At 35.9% G+C, this 21,204-nt stretch overlaps 1 protein-coding gene across 1 annotated transcript in view; it reads left to right on the plus strand.

The window, feature by feature from the left end:
• The window catches only part of LOC134223561 (hornerin-like), a 530,228-nt gene that overhangs the window by 494,139 nt on the left and 14,885 nt on the right, over positions 1-21,204 (plus strand). The gene's annotated exons all lie outside the window — the stretch shown is intronic.

A 21,204-nucleotide genomic window follows, 5' to 3' on the forward strand; every position in this document is an offset into this window, starting at 1 on the left:
ACAGTTATTAGCTAAGAGGTTTCTTAGCCAAATTACCATTTTTGCATTCGTATATCATGAGGCTAACACGATAATACTTTTATGCCCAGGGAAGCCGAGACAATTTCCAATCCGAAAATTGTCTAGACCGGCACCGGGAATCGAACCCAGCCACCCTCAGCATGGTCTTGCTTTGTAGCCGCGTGCCTTACCGCACGGCTAAAGAGGGCCCACGAGAAGACACAAGGAAGGGAAAAAGAAACGGAGGGCCCAAGAGAAGACACAAGGAAGGGAAAAAAAAGAAAGAAGGAAAAAGCAAGTAACAGGGAAGGAAAAAAGAAGAAAGAAAAGAAGAAATGAGGAATAATGAAGGAAGAAAGAAGGGAAAAAGTGAAACAGAAGAAAGGAAGATAGAAAGAAAAGAAAGAAGAAATAAAGAGAAGAAAGGAAAAGGGAAAAAGAAGGAAGAAAGATAAAAAGAAGGCAGAAAAACAGAAAGGAAGAAGAAATAAATAAAGAAGAAAGAGAGAGGAAAGAATGAAGAAAAGCGGAAACAGGAAGGTAAAAAGAAGAAAGAAGGAAGAAAGTAGGAAAATGATGGAAGAAAAAAAAGAAAGAAAACAAATAAGGTAGAAAGAAGGTTGGAAGAAAGAAGGAAGAAATGAAGAAAGAAAAACGAAAAAAATTAGAAGGAAAGCAGAAGAATGAATGAAGAAGGAGATAAGACACAATGAAGAAAACATCAAGAAAAAAGAAGGAGAGAAGACACAAGGAAACAAAAACAAACATAGAAAGAAGAAGCAAGCAACAGGGAAGGAAGAAAGAAAAATAGAGGAAATAAAGAACAAAGAAGTAAGAAATAAGAAAAAAAGAAGGAAAAAAGGTAGGAAGCAGGAAGGAAGAAAAAAAATGGAGGAAAAAAGAAAGAAGGAGGAAAAACGGAAGAAAGAACGAAATAAAGAAAGAAGACACAAGGAAACAAAAACAAAGATAGAAAGAAGAAGCAAGTAACAGGAGTAGCTATCGACTGAGTTACTGAATCACAGGGATTTTTTCTCGGCTTCGCAGTCTCTATGCAGTTAAACAACTACTTGTTATCTATTTACCGACGTTTCGATGTTATATTACATCTTCTTCAGGGATTTCTACAAAAAACGAGACATAATAAATTTAACATACAAATCCTTAAGTATAGTCTTACAGAAATGTATAGCTGATAATAACCGAGTTCAGATAATAGCCTTGATTAATGTTTTATGTTCAGAAGTAATCCTATTTGATACTTGCTTAATATGAACTGCTTATTGAAATTAGTTTATACTTTTGTAGGAGTTTGCACCAACTTTTTCAGAAGCTTGGACGGATTATGTTCATACAGAGCTTTCCAAACGATAACAGCTATACATTTCTGTAAGACTATACTTAAGGAGTTGTATGTTAAATTTATTATGTCTCGTTTTTTGTAGAAATCCCTGAAGAAGATGTAATATAACATCGAAACGTCAAGTAGTTGTTTAACTACATAGAGACTGCGAAGCCGAGAAAAAATCCCTGTGGTAAGTAAGAAAGATATATGAGGAAATAAAGAACAAAGAAAGAAGTACTAAAGAAAAAAGAAGGAAGGGAGAAGGAAGGAAGAAGAAAGAAGGGAGGAAAAAGAAAGAAGTAGGAAAGATGGAAGAAAGAAAAACAGGAAACAAGAAGTAAGAAAAAAGGAACGCAGAAAGAAGGAAGAAAGAGAGAAGAAAGAAGGAAAAAAGAGAGAAGAAAGAAGGAAGAAAGAGAGAAGAAAGAAGGAAGAAAGAAGGAAAAAAGGAAGAAATAAAACAGAAAGAAGGAAGAAAAACAAGAAACAATAAAGAAAAGAAACAGGAAACAAGAAGAAAAAGGGAAAAAAGAAGAAAGAAAGAAGAAAGTATGAAAAAATAAGGAAAAAGAAGGAAAAAAGACGTAAGAAAGACGGAAGGAAGAAGGTGAAAAAAAGGAAGAAAAGAGAAGGAAAAAAGGAAAAAAAAAGAAGAAAGAAGGAAGAAAGAAATTAGAAAAACCCAGATTAATCCACCTACAGTGAGATTTTGACCCTTCCTTAGTTGTAAGGAAATTTTTTTCAGACTCCAGTATTTAAAACGAGATGAAACTACTCAGTTCCCCACGGCAATTTACCGTGAAAGCGACAAAATAATTGCCTACCCAAAGGCGGATGACATGGGTTGAGTGACAACTCAACGAATGATAACGTACTGTATTTCATGCTGCCTATCTATAAGGCGCTCGTCGGATTGAATAACTATTGTAACATGGTTAGTAACTATCGTAACGCTGCACAGTGGGCCACGTCGTAAAATTAGGAGGAAAAAATTATTTTCACCATAATGATATTTTTTTAGGATGAAAGTGTCTTCAGCAAAGTCAAAGCTTATTATTTAGGCTTTATTTTGAAGTTTATTGCAATAGGGTGACCCCACTACATTTTGAGATAAAATTTTTAACTTCTATATTTCTAATTTTAGCATTGTACGATGTTCTAGAAAGTTGTTCCTTATTTAATTTTGAGGCACTTTGCTGAAGAAACCATTGTTGTACGTCGTTTGTATCATTTGTTATGATAATTTTAAATAATTATGTTAGGGTGATCCTAAAAAATCAGTATTTTGATTGTAACTTTTTAGTTTTAATTTTTATCGAATTGACGTCTTCTACAAAGTTTTAGAGCATAAAAAAATGCACGTTTTGGTTATATAACCAAGTAAATTCGTTGGTGGATTGCAGAGATATCACTGTTTTTCTTGAAAAAATCCGTTGTTTTCAAATGCCTGTATTTTTGAATGGGGGAAAAAGGGGGATCCATTTTTCCCAGGTTTAGACAGAGGAAGGGCTAAGGATTGCTCTTCATATTTTGGTATTGGGGAATTTGAGGGAATTTGAAGTTTTTCCATCATTGAAAAAAATGGCTTATGTACGAGGAAATCAAAATCATCAGTTCTAGATGTGTTATAAAACCCAAAATTCCGAACAATTCGTCAAAAACAAAATGTTTATATGTAGTAATCATAACTTCCTTATATATTTCCAGCGCATCCTCACTCAATATACCGATTGGTAGAATAACATGTTCAATATTATCAACGCTTATCATCGTGCCAAATTCACTGAACAGACCGTAACCGTAGGTTGTTTACAGCACTCGTTCAATCGATTTTACTTTTTAATCGCTAGGGTGGTATGGAAAATTGGGTTTTTCAAGCGTATTTTTTTTAATTTAATTTCTATCTAGATATATATTAGGGTGGTTCAAAAATTCTATTTTTCTCCACACCGATCACTCAATTCTGTCCCATGTTCTGAGTGTCCCCCGCGAATTGATTTAGCACGAGCCGTTTCAAATTTGCATGGGAATTAGTATGGGCAAAGTGAACTTTTCATCATACTGATTATGGCGCTTTCCAATTAAGCGCTGGCGAAAGCAGAACACGCGCTTTGAAAAGTTCAATAAAGATAATCAAAGATTCGCAAGCTGGATTCAAATCGATTACTAATTATTGGAACGATTAATCAACATGCGATTTTGACCATGTGGGTTCTTTTTTCGCCAGCGCTGTATGAGGAAGCGCCATAATCAGTAGGATGAAAAATCCACTTCTTCATACTAATTCCCATGCAAACTTGGAACGGCTCGTGCTAAATCAGTTGTTATCCAATTTCGCTCAAATTCGCGGAGGACACTCAGAACATGGGACAGAATTGAGTGATCGGAGTGGAGTAAAATCGAATTCTTGAACCACCGTAATAAATATCTAGATAAAAGTTAAATAAAAAAACTACGCTCGAAAAACCTAATTTTACATACCACCCTAACGATTTTAAAGTAAAATCGATTGAACAAGTGATGTAAACAACCTACGATTACGGTCTGTTCAGTGAAGTTGTCACGTTGATAAGCGTTGATATTATTGAAAATGTTATTCTACCAATCGGTATATTAAGTGAAGATGCGCTGGAAGTATATAAGGAAGTTATGATTACTACATATAAACATTTTGTTTTTGACGAATTGGGCGAAATTTTGGGTTTTATAACACTTCTAGAACTGATGATTTTGATTTCCTCGTACATAAAGTCATTTTTATGATGGAAATTAAATGATGGAAAAACTTCAAATTCCCTCAAATTCTCCAATACCAAAATATGAAGAGCAATCCTTAGCCCTTGGGGCTGTCCATAAACCACGTAGACTCTTGAGGGGGAGGGAGGGGTTTCGAAAAAGTCTACGATAGTCTACGAGGGGGGACGAGGGGTATACCAATAGTCTACGTAGACCTTTTTTATTAATTTTTTTCGAAAACGATATACAGCAGCTTTGAGCGGAGTTCACTAGTTTGATTTTTTTAAGATTTTCCGTTTTTTTTTTTGCATGACATGACCGAAATAATCTCTTGCGTTTCTCCATAAAAAATGTTATGAATTTCACTGTAGTAAAAGTCTGAACTACGGCTTAAAACTATCAAGAATATTACCAGAAAGTTCTTCTTTGTTGAGCAGAAAAAAACTCCCTAAGTATTCTATAAAAATTTTCGAACTTGCATTTCACTGCAGATTTGATTTTCGGAACTTCTTCGCAAACTATGGAAATTATGTCGTACTTGAAGTACTTCCACGGATTTTTTTTAATTTACGCAGGAAGCATTTTGGAATATCCCAGAAAAAGTCTTTAGAATGCCCAAAAGATATTCTTTGGAGCTTGTAAAGGGAATTCTCCGAAATTTCCGCTAGAAACCCTTCAGAATATTCACTGGAGATTTTCTGGGAAGTCCTCGATTTTTTTTCTTAATTTCGGAATTTTTCGGAATTTTCGCGAGGAATTCTTTGGACATATAAGCAAAATTATTCGAAATGCCCGTGGAAAATTCTTCGTAAATTTCTTCGGCAGTTATAATGCAAATTCTTTTGAATAACGATGGAAAATTTTCGAAATTTCTAAATAAATTTTTGAAAACTTCCACGAGAAATTATTTTAATTTTCCACCAAAAACAATTTGAGTTTCCACAAAAAAAAAATTGCAATTTTTGCAAAAAACCTTTCTAGTTTTCATGAAAATTTATTCGAAATTTTTACGAGAAGTTCACAAAAATTTAAACTGAAAATTCTCCAGAATTTTCGCCGAAAATTATTCAGAAAATTCTTTGGAATGCCCATAAGATTTATTTAAATTTCCTAAAGAAATTGCTCCAAATTTCCAAGAGAAATTGAAAAATATCGTAGGAAACCGCATTCTAAATTTCCACGGGAAGTATTTCGGAATGTCCGTTTAAAGTTAAAATTACCTAATAATTATTAATTTTCACGGAAAATTACTCGGGTTTTTTTTAACAAGGAAACTTTTGGAATTTAGACTGTGAACCATTTGAACGATTCGTTTAACTTTTAGTTAAAACTTGACAGTTCGATGGTTATTTTCCCATCGTGGTTAAAATTCTACCCCGAAGCCGACCCATTTGAGTTTTGACAGATTGATAGTTATTTGGAACAAAATAGAATTGGCGCCAATTTTCTCGTGAAGAAAGTTTAACTATCGAACTGTCAAATCTAACCATGCTCCGGAGCAGGGTTAATTTTAACCACAGAGAAATAACCATCGAACTGTCAAACTTTAACTTAAAGTTAAACGAATCGCTGGAATGGTTCACAACCTTAGAAGAAAAATCTTGTGATTTCAACAGATGATTATTCAGCGAGATATTGCATGGAATTTTCAAGAAAAGCATCGGAATTATCTCGGAGAGTTCTTTGGAGTATTTCAAGGTTATCAAATGGGGAATTTTACGAAATTTCCACGCAAAAATTATTGGAATGTAGAATTGACATTGTCGGAATTTTAACTCGAAATATTTCCAAATTATTAAAATTCTTCGGTTTTCCTAATTTTTAACCGGCGTTGAGAATGATAGGTCAGATGCGTGACAGATTTTATCAGTGGCGCGCCGATGCAAAATTGTCGGCGATGATGGCGCACACCTCTAGGAGGAATTGAATTCAACAGTAATTAAATTAATTGGCTTTAAGATTTGATTTCAGAAGTTATGAGCAGAGGATTAAATTTGATTTCGTTTCAATTTGATTTTCGTTTTGTTGGATTTCGTTCAGTTTGATTTTATTATGTTTGAAATACGAACTTTGTTGTAATGTTTACATGGAAATAGAATTGAATAGCTGAATTGCTTAAAACGTGGTTGATTTCCATATTTTTCCAATCACATAGGAGGTTTTGTAAAATTTGGAAAAGTCTACGTAGACTTCCAGGGGTAGGGGGAGGGGTTTCGGAAAAGTCTATGAAAGTCTACTAGGGGGGACGGGGGGGTTTGGAAAAGGGAAATTTCGGTCTACGTGGTTTGTGGACAGCCCCCTTCCTCTGTCTAAACCTGGGGAAAATGGATCCCCCTTTTTCCCCCATTCAAAAATACAGGCATTTGAAAACAACGGATTTTTTCAAGAAAAACAGAGATATCTCTGCAATCCACCAATGAATTTACTTGGTTATATAACCAAAACGTGCATTTTTGTATGCTATAAAACTTTGTAGAAGACGTCAATTCGATAAAAATTAAAACTAAAAAGTTACAATCAAAATACTGATTTTTAAGGATCACCCTAACATAATTATTTAAAATTATCATAACAAATGATACAAACGACGTACAACAATGGTTTCTTCAGCAAAGTGCCTCAAAATTAAATAAGGAACAACTTTCTAGAACATCGTATAATGCTAAAATTAGAAATATAGAAGTTAAAAATTTTATCTCAAATAGTAGTGGGGCCACCCTATTGCAACAAACTTCAAAATAAAGCTTAAATAATAAGCTTTGACTTTGCTGAAGAAACTTTGATCCTAAAATATTATCATTATGGTGAAAATATTTTTTTCCTCCTAATTTTACGGCGAGGCCCAATGTGCGCTGGTTGCATATATTGTACTCGTAATTTCCAGAGAGCTCGATATTAATTAATCCAGAACTAACTAAATCAGTCATTGATCCGAGCGAAACTCAATAGCGTTCAATAATAACATATATTTTGCCTTATGGATGCCTAATTTGGTAAAACGAAACTTGTTCAATACCTTAAAAATGAGCGAGATGTTTATGGTAGTAAATTTCAGAATATGCACACATACGCACACATACATGCATACAAGTTGTCTATTAGTGTCTCAAAACATGCTCACATTTGCTATCTAGCTTCCACTGAAGAAATTTTTGAAATCCCTTTCAATTTTTACGTTTTTTGGTTTTCTGAGAAGATTTTTTTGTACATGCTTCTATATGTTCCTCAATTAAAATCATTTGTTTCTTTGAAACAAATCAGAAAAATAGGCATAATTCCATGTCATATTATTTGTTATAATTATATTTTCAATGTCAAAGTGAATTTGTTTTAAATACCATACATTTTATTTAACAATTCACGAGATTTCTTGATAGATTAATGCGTAACACACCTGCGTAACGCATACAAAGTGAAATTATAGACACTTCCGAAGGAAGGGTCAAAAAGGGAAGTGAAATATGGAAGGAAGAAGGAGGAAAAAAGCAAGAAATAAAAAAGAAGCAAGGATAATGGATGGAAGGAAGCATATGAATCAAGAAGGAAGAACGAGGAAGGAAAAATAAAGAAGAAAATAGAAGGTAAAAGGGAGAAAAAATAAGAACGAAGCACCTTTCTCCCTTTAGACCTTTTGTTCTTCGACATTTTGACCCTTCGACCTTTTGTCCTTTCGACCTTTTGGCCTTCGACCTTTTGTCCTTTGACCTTTTGACCTTCGACCTTTTGTCGTACAGCCATATGCCTGACAAATTACAAAAGAGGATATGACTCCTTCTTTCGAATTAGACATTTGCTCGGTTAGGGGTAAGGTGAGACATGATCCCTACCGTCGTGCGAGGCTTCTTTTGACTTCAGGGGCTACTTTGGATTTTGGATTTTCTGAAAAAATTAAGCAAAAATAATACCAAATTTAAAACAAAAAGTAAGCATTCAACTATCAACAAGATACCCGAATGGTAATAATGGCGATTTGCTAGTAATTTACGTTACAATTCTTGTTTCAAAATGTCCAAAGTAGTCCCCGATTTGTCAAAAGAAGCCCCACACGACGGTACTTTGAGAGATGCATTTGCCCGGTAGAAGGCAAGAGGATGTGTGATCCCTTCTTTGAGAGATGCATTTGCCCTACAGATGGCTAGCGAGGATGACTTATTTTTGCAATACAATCATTTCCCCGGTTTAATGCAAGGAGAGATATGATCCATTCTTCCAAGGAAAACATTTTCCCGGCAAATGGCAAGAGATAATAATACTCCTTCTTCCAATTCAGGCATTTGCTTTGTTTAAGGCACAGGAAGATATAATCTCTTGCTGAGGGATGTATTTGCTTGGCACAAGACAAGAGAGGATATGATCCCTTCTTTCGAAGAGTGCAGTTACCCAGCTGATGATAAGGTAGGATATGAAGCATATGGTGCCGATGGTGAATAATATCGTCAAATAGAAGTCATGTCTTCATGTATGGGCAGATGAGATTCCTTTTCAAAAAATGTTTTTCAGAACGCATAAAATTGGGGAGTCTAGTAGCCTTGCGAGCAATCGATTTTGCCAATCAAGAGATGGCGAGTTCGATTCTCGGTCGGGAAAAGGATGTTTTTGGGTTGGAAACTTTCTAAAACCGTGGGCATAGTGTATCTGTTGTACTTGCTACACAAGGTACATATCCTTGCCATGGTGGGTGTAGAAAAGCTTTCAATTAATAACTGAGAAAATACTAAGTTGGAATGTAGAGCCAGCGAAGAAAAAGAAGAAGAACTAATGAAGTAATGCATAATTGGCAGGTTTTCCTTTCATGGAAAATTAAACTAACCACCTAAGTCAAATGAATTCAAAGAAGATTTATCTTGCTAGTAGATGTGACAACATTTGAATATTTCTGTTTTTACAGGAATCTTCTTTATTCTTCTTTTGCTGCGTCGAACAATCATGCGTCCAATGTTTCATGGTAGAATCAATCACAAAGCTAACAATTATGCCAAACGAACATTATGTCAAACGGCCGTAATAGCAAACAACATCATTCCAAACGGAGTACAATCAGACAAATCTCGCTTAACTTTTCAAAAGGACCTAAGTAACATTTTTTTCATGAATTAATTTGAATAGCGCAATCAACAGAACAACATGGAAGCTATTGATTGCAGTATTCAAATTAATTCATGAAAAAATGTTACTTACTTTTGAAAAGTTAAGCGAGAAATCGATGCTAACGCTAAATGGTAAAGTATGTCATGGGGATATGAACCCGAGTAGACGAAAATAGCTTAATAATATCAAATGTCGATAAGTTATGCAAAATGAGTTATGGACATGATTGATATAAGAGATAAAAGATCAGACGACAATATTAATATTTTCACTGAAATGTTATGACAAGATCAAGTTATGCTATTTGTAATAAGTAATCAATAGCATGTGCCATTAGTTTGTTCTTATCCATAGCATATCTTGATATTTAAAAGATATTTCGGTGCAAATTTATGATATTGTTGCATGTTCTTTTATCTCTTATAACAATCAAGTCCACATCATGTTTTGTTATTCTGTTCATGGCTTCTGCCCGGGAAGACATACTTGAAAAAGGACAGATGCAAAGTACACAACATTTCTAACTAAGAAAATCACCATTTGGCATTTTCGATTTGTTTGTTTATCTAGTGTGGACCACATTGGCTAATTGGTTCATGTTCGACTTAATCTCAAATAGATTATTTTGCCAAACGAATTATTTGGTCGAATGTTTATTCTTGGTCGTAAAATTTGTTCGGATATAGAGTTTTCGGATATGACCCATTCGACTAAATTAGCTGTTTGGCCAAGTTATTCGGTCTTTATTTTCGTGAATTTTATCAATTAGAAATTAGTTCTTCACGCGTGTGCTGGGCCAAGTAACCTTTTCGGACAAACGACCTTTAGCTATTATTCCGGAACGTAGAAATAATAGAAGAACAAATAGATTACATGCACAAAAACTCATTTGGGATAACAAATCCGGGTAGAAGAAAACAGCAGAAAAATGACAATTTTTACCATTACGAATAGCTAAATAGCAAAATCTGATATTGGTTTGCTTGATATAGCTCCTGAAATAGCAAAACTAATCACAAACATTGTTACAAAATAGCAAAAATAATAACATACAATAGCTCATAAATAACACAATAACAGAATATTTGCAAAAAAGAAAATATCATAATCAGTTATTATTGGTATGCTGAAGTTCCAAATCATAAATGCATAACAAAATTTGCTATAATAGCAAAATTTGTTCTTTATGTGATGTTCGGTTCTTCCCTAATAACATATTTAAAATTTTGATATCATACGACAATTTGTTATTGCGATGTTATTTTGTGTTATTACATAAAAATGTTATTAGTTTGTCTTTTACTTCTGCCTGGGAAAGAAGGAAGAAAAGATTTAATTATAATTATTACAAATTTAAAAATAAAACTTATCATTATATCGGATACATCCAACGTCCAAACTATGCGAAACCATTAACGTGCTTCCTACAGGAACGCTGTATCAGGAAATCTAATTGCAGCTTGCTCTAAATGACTGTTATCCCACCTCAAGGACTACCTTAAGAATTCAATTAAAAACGTCATCCCATACGACGAGCAACCTGATACAGATAATAAATTACAATTTTCTCTCCCAGACTAGTTTGTACGCCATAGCCCCAGTGTGAAAAAGACACTTCCAACCCTCGCTGCCGGACGAGCCCTCCAGAACTTTGATGCATGCAAATAAGTAATGCAAACCCCCTTCCAACCTGGCAGCGAACCCCGTCGTCGTACTCGTGTCGGCCCACATGAATGACACTCATCCATTTCTGCCTCCGGGGAAGATGTAAATAGGCGTAAAAGAAAAACCAAACGATCCGACAAACGGTGATGAATGATCGGTGCTTACACACCGGTTCCGTCGTCCGCCGCAGAAGGCAGAGTGAGGAACGCTTATAAACTTGTTAGGCATGGTTCTGTCTTTGCTTGAAGCTCTGACGGGATGAGCCCGGCCGTGTCGGGTCGGGTGAACTGGAAAAGGTTTCGTTCGGATCAAAACAAACCACTTTGCAAATCAAGTTCTCCCCAGTGGCGAACATCATCCTCATCATCATCATCATCGTCGTCACCACTATCATAATCTTGTGCTTCTCTTCTCTGCCGCTTTTCGGGCGGTTGCGGTGCCGCGAAGCTGAAGCTCCGTCCGCGCTGCCGTGCGACCTCAGCCTCTCAGGTGATTGTGTGGGTTGCCTCGCTGCATTATTATCTAACGGCTGTCATTTGGAGGCAATGAGCTCGATTACCCACCCGTCGGCTTTTCCCGGGCTCGGTCGTCCGCTGCGAGCCAGAGGGGTCTCCCCGCGTGGCCGGCTCATAGATGAGGTGTAAATTTATGCAAATTAAAATGTTTTAATCAATCTCTAATCTCGTCGAGCCTGTTAGGTGTTGGGACACGTCTTTATCCCAGCTGTCTGCACTAGTACGATTTTTTTTTCAATCCTCCCGTGGGGGAAACTGATATGGCTATGGTTTGATCCTTGAGCTTGGCTATAGCCAAGCAGTCAGCTATGTTCCACGGCATGCCTACTAAAGGAGATACTTTGAACGGAACGAGTACAGCCTTGAACCTGCAGCAGTTGGTATTTTGCTCAGCTAGCCTTGTTGAAGGAGGACATTTCTCTTCGGAGAGAAGAGCCAAGCAAGAAGACTGTCAGCCAACGCAACAAAAAAGACGGATGACATCAAATTAAGCTTATCGTGTTTCCCATTATGAACACTCTTACACAAGATTAATAAACTCCTCCGTCGATGAGCTGATTTATGGACTGTTTTGTGGTGGATTAAACGGAATCAGTAGGTTGTGAGTAGTCGCCGTCGCCGTCGTTGACTTCTGAGCAGGCAATGACGATCTTCAGGCGGCTGCGGCGTGATGGTGGTTCACAAGTTTAACCACAGTCAGCTGGTCGGATTGAATTGGATTACACTTCGTTGACTGGCGGTTGACTGAATAAGCAAAGTGAGAAGTGTTGTGGTTTGAAAAGGACACTTCTCATTGCTCGTTTACAAATGGTTATCAATTTTGATAATTATTATTTGCTAATAAAAATGTCCATCAATTCTGCAACCGGCATTTGAATGATTTTTTTTTTATTCCTTTCTTTATTTGGTAGGCACTCTGTGTTACTTAACCGCTACTGTGCCGAGATCTACTGTGGCATTCTGCTGCCAGAATCCACACAGAATCTATTTTTAGATTTCTCCATTATCATTATTGTTGTCGTTGCTTGTCCATCTCATCGTGAGTCCATTGTGTCCGTTTGTCCATGTCGTGTATCCATTGATCGTTGCATTGTTCGGTTGCCATTTATCCGGGTAACGTTGGAGGAATGCCTCCGAGAAGAACAAGTTGTCAGTCGTCATCAGGCAGCCGTGACGGTAAGGCGTGCACCCCAGAATGCCACCGTATGGGCTGCGGATCCGGCGACTGACGAGGGTTTGGTGGAGGGGCTGGGAATCGAACCCATGACCACTCGCTTGTAAGGCGAACGTGTAGCCAACTACGCTACGGGACCCCCCTAGCATTTGAATGATGTTAATAAGAAATTAAGTTTTCAATATCTTCCATTACTCTACATTTCAACTGGAACTTGGCCTGCTTTTCAACAATTCTATTGGCATTTCATTAGTCATTCATTAATAACTTTCCTATGAGTATGTATCTTGTGTGGCAATGACAATGAATACACTATACTAAATGTGTCGAGATTGCTTTCCACCAAACACATCCTAGACCGGAACCGAGAATCAATCACGCCATCTTCGGATTGGTAATCCTATGCCTTTGTCCCCAAGGCTAACTGGTGACCCCCCAGTATTCAATATATGCAGCGACATAGCGTGTGGTTGGACAGGTTGGCCCCCGCCAAGAGCGCCAGTCTTCAGGGGGCGCCAAAATCAATCCTTAATCTATGAGGAATAGAACAATTTTATTACTCAGTTGTAATTTAATAACTTAATCGACTATGAGTTAATTTAAAAGTCTAAGGTAAGAATATGTAAACATATTTCTTATTTGCTTGCTTCTCTGGGTTTTCAGGGACTTTCGGAACCGGGTGGTTTGTTAAACAAGAAACAAATTTGAGTGTACTATAATTTAAAAGTTATTTGAAAATCATGAAGTTACCCATATTGTGTGGATCCAACTATGAAATCATGGGCAATGCAGATTTGGGTTTTATAAAATATATTGTCCCAACTAGGTCAAGTAGTGGTTCCAAACTACTGTCAGACACATTCCGGAGAATGGTTTTTTCTTGACTCGAATAGATTCGATGGCGATTTCTTCTATCAACCTTACCAACCAACTTGATCATAGTGATTCCGACCATCGATTAACTCACTCCAGATTGGAGTTTTAATATTGGCCTAACTAAGATTATTAGTTCTTTCAAATGAACAACCAAGCCAAACCAGATTTTTGAATTTTTCATAATATGCTTTGGACTGACAGCGATTCCGAACGTCAACCAACCCACTTTAGAGCTGGGTTTCATTAACCTAACTAGGCCCAATGGTGTCTCCAAACAATTGAAAGACTCTCTGCAGCGTTGGATTTTTCTTGATCTTCTTCTTCTTCTTCATCCTTTTCTTATTGGCATTACATCCCCACACTGGGACAGAGCCGCCTCGCAGCTTAGTGTTCATTAAGCACTTCAACAGTTATTAACTGCGAGGTTTCTAAGCCAGGTTACCATTTTTGCATTCGTATATCATGAGGCTTTATGCCCAGGGAAGTCGGGACAATTTACATTCCGAAAATTTCCTAGACCGGCACCGGGAATCGAACCCAGCCACCCTCAACATGGTCTTGCTTTGTAGCCGCGCGTTTTACCGCTCGGCTAAGGTGGGCCCCCTGACCTGAAAAGTTCCAATGGTGATTCCGGTCAACAGCCTACCCAGCTCAAAGTAGGAGTTTTTTTCGTAGACTAGAGTCTCGCAAGGCGTGGGTTCTGGAGAAAAATAATTACGTTTGTTTATTTTCTGAATGTAAAATTTGCGCTTTTTATTTCCCTTAGTAAGAGAAGGGCGGCTCTGAATATATGTCTCGCGCTTAGTTTCATAGGGGCGTAACTGTATTGATCGATTTCTCTTAATCGATTTTATATTTTGTTTCAAATTGTTTCAAAAGCTACAACCGTGATTCTTGATTTTGGTGCAAGATACAATCATCCTTTATCACACCAAACCATTAAATCATCGACAAGCTATGTCAATTCGATACAATAATAAAAAGAAAACATCGACGATTAGAAATCGATCAATACAGTAACGCCCCTATCAAACTAAGCGCGAGATGTATATAATAATCGAAATACTCCTTTCGAAATTCGACTCTGGAAACACAACTCCACAAAAAAAATTACTTTGCGTGAGAACCCTTAGCTTAGCTTAGATTGACTGTACACGATGGTATAATGCACGATGGGTCACGCCGGGAAATTAGGAGGAAAAAATTAGTTTCACCTCAAAGATGATATTTTAGGAAGAAAATGTCTTCAGCAAAGTCTTATTACTTAAGTTGTTCCTTATTTAATTGTGGGGCACTTTGCTGAAGAGACCATTGTTGTACGTCGTTTCCATCATTTGTTATGATTATTTTATATAATAATATTAGGCGGCTGGGATTTAAAAAATGGGATCGAAACCAATCTCACTCCCGCAATTGATCCCAATCCTGGCAAGCATTGCTTTTCTATAAGAGATGACAGGAGATGATTGAATCCATGGATGCAATCCTTGTCCTCTTGCCTTATCTGTGAGAAATCTAGTATTCCGTGTGATTTGAATGTCATTGCATTGTTGTTCTAACTAAGGCCTGTAAGTTTGATAATTTTCTTCCACTTCATCTGATCATCACTAATTCTAAATTATTTTTTTCTTTTCAAAATAAACACAAGCCACATCCACTTCCTCCCAAATATTAAAGGAATTGAGCTTGACATTTATTGACATTTACAGTGTTATAACTCATTTCATGCTGTAGAATTTCTTGACCAAATTCGACGGCTGTTGGTTTAAGCTTTATTTAGATGAGTCACTAATCTCCAGCTAGTCAAATCCTGGAATTTCTGAGAATATTCAAAGAAGTATCGTTTAAACATTCATTTATGAATTCCTTCGAAGAATACTCCAGAAATTAGTTTAAAATAAATCAAGAAGTTTATTTGATAATTCCTCCAGATATTCCTCCGAAAGTTTATTTTTTAATCCTCAGGAGATTATTTAGGAATTCGGAATTTAGGTATTCCTTCGGAGATTCCTTACTAAATTTCTCCGAAAATTCCTTAATAATTAAGGAATAAGAAAAAAAACTGGAGAAATCTCTGAAGAAAATCTCGGAGGTTTTTCGAATAATCTTTGAAAGAAGTCCCTGGAAGAATATCCGATGGAATTCCGGGCGGTATTTTTTTGATTATTTTAGAAATGAAATTCTTGAGGAGTTCCAAAATTAATTTTGGGAGGCGATTTTGAAGAAATTTGTGTTGGGCTTAGTGCAGGAATTTCCAAATCAATTTTTGAAGGCATTCTCAAAAAAAAACCTGAATGGATTTTCGAAAACAATTCCTAAAGGAACTTCTAAAAGAGTTTTTGAAGGTAAAATACTTCCCTAAAGAATTCCTAAAGGAATTTCCAGAGGAATCCATAAAGGTATTTTTGAAGGATTTTATGATAGAATCCTCAAGGAATTCTCAAAGAAAATTACGAAGATATTCCTAATAGAATTTCAGAGAAAATGCCTACTGGTATTTCTGATGTAATTCCTAGGTTTCTTCAAGAATTCCTTTGGATTTTTCCCCAGTAATTTATTCGCAATTTCTTTCAGAGATTCCTTTGAAAATTCGTTAAGGAATTCCCTAGGAACTTGGCTCAAAAAGTTCTACAAAAACGAATTCCAGAAACTTCTTTGGAAACTCTTTCGGATCTTCCTTAAAATTTACCTCAGGAATTACGTCAGAATTTCCTCCACCTATTCCTTGTTTATAAAAAACTTAGGAAATTCGTTAATGTTCGTTATTTTGGAAATTTCGTATATTTTAGAATTCCTCTAAAAACTCCTTCAGAAATTCATTTTCAGATTCCTTCGGAAATATGTTTAGTTTTTGAAAATTTGCTTAGGAATTTCTTCGGAAATTAATATGGAGGATTATTTTAGGAATTCCTTCGGATTTTTCTTAGAAAAAAAAAACGTTGGATTTTTTTAGAAATTCCTCTAGGGGTTCCTTAGCAAGTTCTTTGACAACTTTTCCTTAAATTCCCATAGGAATTCTGTCAGAACTACCTTAAGTAATTCCTTGGGAATTTATACGGGTAATTTTCGAAATTTACTGAAAAGATTCTTTCTGATTTTTCTGCGGGAATTTCTTCTAAACTATTTTGGAAGTCGGTGCTACCGGGCAAAATTATAAAATTCCTATACACATAATAAGCAAGGCCTGCGTGTATGCAAACAAACAAGCTAGTTCGATTTTGTATTTCCTTGGTGTGATTTGTGTGTAGTCAGTCGTGGGATTAATAGTGAAGTTGGTCAAGTTCGGACGAAGTATTTTTACACTAAGTTCTTTCGAAAATTCCTTCAAAAATTTTGACAGGAATGTCTTTATAAACTCTTTTCGCTCTTCTCTCGGAGAGTCCTTTCTGAACTCCTTCGAAGATATTTTCAGCAATTTTTCCGGAAATTGTTTTATGAATTCTTTCGGAAACTATTTCATACCTTAATATATTTCCGATTGAAATCCTAAAAGAATATTCTATAGTTTTACCTGTGGTTTTACTAAAGGAATTTCCCAACGAGAACCTTAGAGTAGAGTGGGGCAAGAGTGCGCGTGGGGTAAGACTACGTTTTCAATGTTTTGAAGTTATAAAAAAAGATAAACTAGCAGCACTGCATCAGTTTGACAGGTATTCTGACCAACTATTGTCATGTGTAATTGTAAACGATTTGAATAAACAACAAGGGAGATATGAAGTAGGATAATTTTTTATTTTAGAAATATTTTTGCTAAAAATAATTGTGTTTCCACAACTAGTATTTCATTACCATATATACGTTCAATCAGGTGAACAGAGTGTAAAATAATCGATTTTTTTTGCTGAAGTCCACCTTTCTTCACTTGTCTGCTCACTCTCAGACGCATTCATAGTCGGCACTGGACTGTCAATATTCGATTGAATATTAGTCATTGAATATTTATGCACATTCTACAAATTGATTAATTATCTGAAATCTAAACACGTTTTAAATGAGTGAGTGTGATAAATTACATGAAACTGAATCCGATTTGCATCCGTGAGGCACTTTCAACGGTAAACATCAATATAAACAATGCTAATTATGTTTTTTCTGCACAAAGTAAACACATTCAGTGACAGTCGAATGAATGAGTTCGTGGAGTAGTCGTCTGACTATTTCATTCTATGTTTTGAATAATCATGCGATGTTTGTCAAAATTCGGACTGAAGTGGCTCCATGAAAATGAATATTCTATGCTCTGCAGGTGAACATTATACCATTTCTATAAACTATTGTATAGAGTATTTTATTGTGCAGAACATCAATCGGGTTGGTTTTCCAAGAGGTTAAAACCATTAATTTATAAATTTTGGGGCTGTGGGGTAAAAGTACGCAGGAACCTGTGGGGCAAGAGTACGCATATGAATCTTCAAGTTCTGATGTCAAACCCGTATCTTCGGCCGAAATAAGACATTTCTGAAGCATAAAGATCCACAACAATGAACAAATGGATAAAAATCGAAAATCATTAATTAAGTTTTCATTCAGAAGTTAAGCTGGAGTCATTTGGTGTTAGAAGCGACTTAGCGAACAAAGCACTGAAGCGAAATCATGAAATTGTATTAGGTATTGTTTTACATCTAAACATAGTCTGAAAACACAATTTCATCTAAATGATTATTGCATTTTATATAAAGCAACATCCATAAATTACGCAACGCTTAGTTGGGGGGGAGGGGTGTATGACGATCCATGCAATTATTTAGAGGATTCATACAAACATTTTAAGATAGGGGGAGGGGCGATGAAATGGCCAAATTTTGCGATACGTAATTAGTGGACTTTCTTTAAGGAAAATTCCTTTGTTTACGCCACGCGAAACCTGATATATTTTTACCTCCATAGTTTTTTGGTATTTAAAAAACTCAAAGGGTATTCACTTAACAGCGTAGGTTGCTGCGTATCTGATTATAGAAATGTTTCACACACAATCACAAGGGACATATTTCAAATCGCCTATGAAACATTTCTATAAACAGATACGCAGCAACCTACGCCGTTTAGTGAATACCCCTACAATATTTTTTTCGTATGAAAGTTCACATTTCTAGGACCCCTCCCTCTTTCAGAGTTACGTAATCTTTAAACATTCCATAATATACTTTCAGTAAACATCAATTAAATGTTATTAGATCTTATTTGTGTTAATAAATACTTAAAACACATGATTGGAAAAGTGCGTACTCTTACCCCACCCAATACGCACTCTTACCCCACCGGTGTAGAGTAAGAGTGCGTTTTTTAGGTGTCTTGCAATAAGGGTTCTGCTCAAACGAATTTAATTAATTGCATTATTTTTTCCACTGGGTAACATAAAGGAAGAGTATACATATCGTCGACATTGATTTGATATGCAGAAGCTGGTTTCATAACTGCCCATGATCACTTAGTTGACGTATAAGCCAAAATGACCAAAACACACTTTTTTGGGGATATGGATTCTTCGTACGGTTATACATATGCTCCATGAAAAAATATTCACGTTTAGTTCGGAAACATTCGAGTTATGGCGATAATTGTTTTTGGAAAAATGGTCATTTGATCGCATAAGTTGACGTACATCCATTACCTGCTGCAATATGGAGCAAAAACCTGTCTCATATTTTTTCGACATTCACAATCCACTAATTAAGCACAACATAGGTTTTCGTTTTACTTTGTCGTACTCCAAGACTACTTTATTATTTGGGCGTAACTCAATGAGACTAAATAGAAGGTGAGGAAGAAGACCAAATGCAAGTGTATTAGTAGATGATGGAAAATGTAAACAGCAAATGGTGACGTACATATTTGCACGGCTTCTTATGGGAGCACGTTTGAATGTAGTAGTGAAAGATTTTTCGCCATACACGAAAGGCACGCACACAATATATGGATTTCCATACCTTAGTATTTATTAACATTGGGCGTAACTGATTTTGTAATCAAAAATTAATATGCAAGTTCCTGCCAAAGCAAACATTTCTTGTGAAATCCACGGTATAATCCGACAAAATAAGCTTTCATCCATCGAGGTGTAGCTCTGGAGATAAACGTTTACATTCTTTTGTATCAATAAAATAATGTTTGTTTGCTAAATATTGTCGCCAAAAGTTTTGATTTAAGACAATCGCGATCATTCAAAAGGAAGTATAATATAAAAGAAGAATGAAAATCCATTAATTATGTACCCTAGCAGCACACATGTTCCCCATGAGCCACTGCAATTTATATGTGACCAGATTCAGTCCCAATCAAGTTGCTGCAACCACTTTTGTCTAACTCGGGTAACGCAATGGTTAGCCATTTGTGTCACACTTTTTTTAGAAGCATATCAAAATTGTGTATGGGAAATCACACTTATCTAAATCCCCATTCCTCCTCTAAAGTGTAGTAATTTATGGGTATTTTCTAAAAGTGCATATCAGAACCAAAATCTAGCTTCATTTTTTGCGTGACAGGAGAGGTCTGCCACTGAGGACTTAACACATAAGAATTAGTGCGTGTTAAATGGCTTTTTATTTGTACCTCAGCTTGATAATATTGGTATGTATATTTCGAGCACATTTACCGGGAAGGATCCTAATATATTCCACGGCTGTTATTTTAGTTTTTACAATTGTAATGCAATTCTTATTCATGTTTTTCATTACCTTACCCGGACAGAACTGAATTATAAAACATGATATGGACTTTGATGTAAGAGTCAAAAGAGCAGGCAAAAATATCCGAAAAATGCACCGAAGTGTAATTTAAATATTAAGATGTGTTATGGATAAAAACAAACTAATAGCTCGAGATATTAATCACTTCTTCCAAATACCATTAACTGATAACTTCATGATATTTCAGAGCAAATTTGGATATTGTCGTCTGATATGTTGTGCTTATATATCCTACATATGAATCAGGCCCATATATCATTTTGCAATCTAATCACGATTGATTTACTTCTAATCCTCGTCTACTCGGGTATTTTAAAATAGGAATTGGAACCATTTTTGCTTAAAATTTGGTTGGAACAAGGTTTGGCCAATACATGAAAACGGTAACTGCTTGCACACTTGTTACAGAACCATTCAAATGATGTAATAGTGCAAAAATCCCCGTTGTTACGTTGTTACGTTACGCTGGTTGTTACGTCAACTATGAAATCATGGGCAGATAAGGTCTTCATGTTCGATTGAAAACTAAGTGCGTACTCTTGCCCCACTCTACTCTAATGGTTTTTGAAAAAAAATGCCAATATGAATTTCCGCAGTTTCCATAGGGTTTTACAAAGGAATTTCTAATGAAACTCCACCAAGAACTTTTTTGTCATATTTTACCAACTTTTGAGGAAAATATTCAATTTGGTTGGTCATCGTGCCCCAGCCTTACTCAGCCAGAGCTCATTTTAGTTATGTTGATCATCTATTGAGATTTGTGCATACAAGAACGCAAGGTGGGGAGTTGCGGTTGTCATTAGTGGATTTCATCGTGAATACCCTTCCATTATCCAAGGGTCACAGCAGGTGAACGAACTGCAAATTTTCTAAATATACTAGATATGCAGCCGCTTAAACATTGTCCAATTGTATATGTAACTCAAAGAATAGTAGTTAGTATTTTTCTGAAATTTAGATATATTGAGATGTAAATCGACTGGAGTTTATAATAATTCGGAATTAGGAAAACTTTTGGAAAAAAAATATTAACAAATTAGCCCTTTGACACCGAAGTCTAATTCTCAATACTGCTCAAGGGTTACGAAAAGTGAAGCAGGATTCGTTTTTAAATTTTGA

The sequence above is a fragment of the Armigeres subalbatus genome, chromosome 1 (genome assembly GCF_024139115.2).
Source record: "Armigeres subalbatus isolate Guangzhou_Male chromosome 1, GZ_Asu_2, whole genome shotgun sequence".
Lineage (NCBI taxonomy): Eukaryota > Metazoa > Arthropoda > Insecta > Diptera > Culicidae > Armigeres > Armigeres subalbatus.